Here is a 5,000-nt window from a genome sequence, read left to right as displayed (position 1 = left end):
TCGCCCCACCGGCAGGACGTCCCACGATACATGCCAGTTAAACACCGACGGGCGGTGAACCAACAGCGTGGGACACAAATCCAACTACGAGCTTTTTAACCGCAACAACTTTAATATACGCTATTGGAGCTGGAATTACCGCGGCTGCTGGCACCAGACTTGCCCTCCAATAGATACTCGTTAAAGGATTTAAAGTGTACTCATTCCGATTACGGGGCCTCGGATGAGTCCCGTATCGTTATTTTTCGTCACTACCTCCCCGTGCCGGGAGTGGGTAATTTGCGCGCCTGCTGCCTTCCTTGGATGTGGTAGCCGTTTCTCAGGCTCCCTCTCCGGAATCGAACCCTGATTCCCCGTTACCCGTTACAACCATGGTAGGCGCAGAACCTACCATCGACAGTTGATAAGGCAGACATTTGAAAGATGCGTCGCCGGTACGAGGACCGTGCGATCAGCCCAAAGTTATTCAGAGTCACCAAGGCAAACGGACCGGACGAGCCGACCGATTGGTTTTGATCTAATAAAAGCGTCCCTTCCATCTCTGGTCGGGACTCTGTTTGCATGTATTAGCTCTAGAATTACCACAGTTATCCAAGTAACGTGGGTACGATCTAAGGAACCATAACTGATTTAATGAGCCATTCGCGGTTTCACCTTAATGCGGCTTGTACTGAGACATGCATGGCTTAATCTTTGAGACAAGCATATGACTACTGGCAGGATCAACCAGGGAGCTGCGTCAACTAGAGCTGAGCAGCCGGCCGCCCGGGAGTGTGTCCCGGGGGCCCGCGCGAACACGCAAGCGTCCGCTCAATTATTCTGCAAACAGGAGGAGGCTGAGCTCCCCTGCACGATACACCTCGAAACCCTCTCAGGTCCCGGCGGCGCGCAGCGCCGTCCTAAGTACTTGGTCGGGTTCGAGAGAGGCGCAATCGCCCGGAGTTTGGCGAGTAGACGCTTTAGGTGCGACCACCCGTGCTCCCAACTGAGCTTGCCGCTGCCGACAGAGGCCCGGGAGCGTGCTGTCGTGGCATTGCCGGCGGGAGACAACACGCGCCACCTACGGTGGCCGGCAGCTCCAACGCCAGCGCCACAGAAGGACAAAAGCCCCACTTGGGTGCCGAAGCGAACTCTCCCAGCACAGCGCACGCGCCAACACGTCCGCACAGCTGCGATACAAACCACCTGCGAGAACCGCAGAGGCGACCGAGCAGCAGACGGCGTCGCGGCGCCGAGCGCCGGGCGGCGGCGCATCCTCAGCGCACACAGTCCTCAATCGGACCAGCACACTGCAGATGTCCACCGCGCTTCGCACCGGGCCCGCGAGGACCTACTTTGGCCGCACGGCGCCGCGTGCAGGGTGCGCCGGCGCGCAGCTGCGCCGCCTGCCGCCTCCGTCGGCCGGCGCGCCTGCCACTGGCCGCCCCCACCAGCCGGCTGTAGCGCGTGCGCCCACGCACCGCGCGGCCAGCACGCCGGGAGGCCCCCCCTCACCGGCCGGGGACGGTCCCACCCAGCCACCGCCGCGTATCGCTTCACACCCACATGCCATTCACGTTCGTGGGCATGGTGGGTATCGCTGAAACAACCGGTTGGTAGCTCAACCGATCGTCGCCATCACTGATTCACCTCTAGCGAGAACAACCGCACCACAACGGTTTACCAGTTGTTCATTTGCGTAACGTCACCAGCAAACGTAGACGTCCATCGCCATTTGCAAATTCAACGATTGTTGCATGCCTGTGTCAGGTGTCACGACACACTATGTCTGCCCACATACACGCAACAACATGTGCACGCTTCGCGAACACGTGGAAGGTGGCCCCCGTACGTATGCGATGTCCATTGCGCGAACGACTGTCAACCGGCCTCTGTCGCATGTCGCAGATGTGGAACGCAGTGCACCATGCTGTCACGGTGTGTGAGAAGAGACGACTACGTCTGACAACACGCGCCACTACATCAACAGACGGCTCATGCTGATCGCCATCCAGGGCATACCACACTGCAATCCGGCTCTTATAGGGAGACGACACATAGCTGAGTGCACAACAGTTGGACCGCATGGTTCGCCGTTGTTGGCGCAGTCGTTGTACGGTCACATGTACCACGATGTATCATTCAGTACATGAGGACCAATGTGCAGTACAGTGTGTGATTTGGACGTACAACATCAGCGGACAGTTGACACAGGCCGTACCACAGCGTAGGCTAAGTGCTTCGCCATGCGAATGCCAATGAACAACTGCGAAGGGCATTGAGCATGTACGTCCTGCTGCCATCCACATTACAGTGTATCGCTGCAAGGTGTTTAACATGAAGCGATACACTGGGGACCAGGCAGTGCGAGTAGCAAACTATATTGCGGGGGTTGCAGTTAGGCAACACTACACTAATTTAACGCGTCGTATGACAATTACAGAGCGGGTTAAGGCCCAACGTGTGTTGGGTTAAGGCCCAACGTGTGTTGGGTTAAGGCCCAACGTGTGTTGGGTTAAGGCCCAACGTGTGTTGGGTTAAGGCCCAACGTGTGTTGGGTTAAGGCCCAACGTGTGTTGGGTTAAGGCCCAACGTGTGTTGGGTTAAGGCCCAACGTGTGTTGGGTTAAGGCCCAACGTGTGTTGGGTTAAGGCCCAACGTGTGTTGGGTTAAGGCCCAACGTGTGTTGGGTTAAGGCCCAACGTGTGTTGGGTTAAGGCCCAACGTGTGTTGGGTTAAGGCCCAACGTGGGTTGGGTTAAGGCGCAACGTGGGTTGGGTTAAGGCCCAACGTGGGTTGGGTTAAGGCGCAACGTGGGTTGGGTTAAGGCGCAACGTGGGTTGGGTTAAGGCGCAACGTGGGTTAGGTTAAGGCGCAACGTGGGTTAGGTTAAGGCGCAACGTAGGTTAGGTTAAGGCGCAATATAGGTTAGGTTAAGGCGCAATATAGGTTAGGTTAAGGCGCAATATAGGTTAGGTTAAGGCGCAATATAGGTTAGGTTAAGGCGCAATATAGGTTAGGTTAAGGCGCAATATAGGTTAGGTTAAGGCGCAACGTAGGTTAGGTTAAGGCGCAACATAGGTTAGGTTAAGGCGCAACATAGGTTAGGTTAAGGCGCAACATGGGTTAGGTTAAGGCGCAATATAGGTTAGGTTAAGGCACAATATGGGTTAGGTTAAGGCACAATATGGGTTAGGTTAAGGCACAATATGGGTTAGGTTAAGGCACAATATGGGTTAGGTTAAGGCACAATATGGGTTAGGTTAAGGCACAATATGGGTTAGGTTAAGGCACAATATGGGTTAGGTTAAGGCACAATATGGGTTAGGTTAAGGCACAATATGGGTTAGGTTAAGGCACAATATGGGTTAGGTTAAGGCACAATATGGGTTAGGTTAAGGCACAATATGGGTTAGGTTAAGGCACAATATGGGTTAGGTTAAGGCACAATATGGGTTAGGTTAAGGCACAATATGGGTTAGGTTAAGGCACAATATGGGTTAGGTTAAGGCACAATATGGGTTAGGTTAAGGCACAATATGGGTTAGGTTAAGGCACAATATGGGTTAGGTTAAGGCACAATATGGGTTAGGTTAAGGCACAATATGGGTTAGGTTAAGGCACAATATGGGTTAGGTTAAGGCACAATATGGGTTAGGTTAAGGCACAATATGGGTTAGGTTAAGGCACAATATGGGTTAGGTTAAGGCACAATATGGGTTAGGTTAAGGCACAATATGGGTTAGGTTAAGGCACAATATGGGTTAGGTTAAGGCACAATATGGGTTAGGTTAAGGCACAATATGGGTTAGGTTAAGGCACAATGTGGGTTAGGTTAAGGCACAACGTGGGTTAGGTTAAGGCACAACGTGGGTTAGGTTAAGGCACAACATGGGTTAGGTTAAGGCACAACGTGGGTTAGGTTAAGGCACAACGTGGGTTAGGTTAAGGCACAACGTGGGTTAGGTTAAGGCACAACGTGGGTTAGGTTAAGGCACAACGTGGGTTAGGTTAAGGCACAACGTGGGTTAGGTTAAGGCACAATACGGGTTAGGTTAAGGCACAATACGGGTTAGGTTAAGGCACAATACGGGTTAGGTTAAGGCACAATACGGGTTAGGTTAAGGCACAATACGGGTTAGGTTAAGGCACAATACGGGTTAGGTTAAGGCACAATACGGGTTAGGTTAAGGCACAATACGGGTTAGGTTAAGGCACAATACGGGTTAGGTTAAGGCACAATACGGGTTAGGTTAAGGCACAATACGGGTTAGGTTAAGGCACAATACGGGTTAGGTTAAGGCACAATACGGGTTAGGTTAAGGTACAATACGGGTTAGGTTAAGGCACAATACGGGTTAGGTTAAGGCACAATACGGGTTAGGTTAAGGCACAATACGGGTTAGGTTAAGGCACAATATGGGTTAGGTTAAGGCACAATATGGGTTAGGTTAAGGCACAATATGGGTTAGGTTAAGGCACAATATGGGTTAGGTTAAGGCACAATATGGGTTAGGTTAAGGCACAATATGGGTTAGGTTAAGGCACAATATGGGTTAGGTTAAGGCACAATATGGGTTAGGTTAAGGCACAATATGGGTTAGGTTAAGGCACAATATGGGTTAGGTTAAGGCACAATATGGGTTAGGTTAAGGCACAATATGGGTTAGGTTAAGGCACAATATGGGTTAGGTTAAGGCACAATATGGGTTAGGTTAAGGCACAACGTGGGTTAGGTTAAGGCACAACGTGGGTTAGGTTAAGGCACAACGTGGGTTAGGTTAAGGCACAACGTGGGTTAGGTTAAGGCACAACGTGGGTTAGGTTAAGGCACAACGTGGGTTAGGTTAAGGCACAACGTGGGTTAGGTTAAGGCACAACGTGGGTTAGGTTAAGGCACAACGTGGGTTAGGTTAAGGCACAATACGGGTTAGGTTAAGGCACAATACGGGTTAGGTTAAGGCACAATACGGGTTAGGTTAAGGCACAATACGGGTTAGGTTAAGGCACAATACGGGTTA

The 5,000-nt window shown here is 51.7% G+C and overlaps 1 non-coding gene across 1 annotated transcript in view; it reads right to left on the bottom strand.

Moving 5' to 3' along the window:
• Window positions 1-733, bottom strand: part of LOC124560832 — a 1,910-nt gene extending 1,177 nt beyond the window's left edge. The window contains exon 1 of the ribosomal RNA XR_006969340.1: window positions 1-733. This exon is cut by the window's left edge and continues 1,177 nt beyond it. This is a non-coding gene — a ribosomal RNA (small subunit ribosomal RNA).
• Window positions 734-5,000: the final 4,267 nt, after the last annotated feature.

The sequence above is a fragment of the Schistocerca americana genome, unplaced genomic scaffold (assembly GCF_021461395.2).
Source record: "Schistocerca americana isolate TAMUIC-IGC-003095 unplaced genomic scaffold, iqSchAmer2.1 HiC_scaffold_112, whole genome shotgun sequence".
NCBI lineage: Eukaryota > Metazoa > Arthropoda > Insecta > Orthoptera > Acrididae > Schistocerca > Schistocerca americana.
The sequence above is the reverse complement of the archived record's forward strand: the minus strand, read 5'-3'. Positions and strand labels throughout refer to the sequence as shown.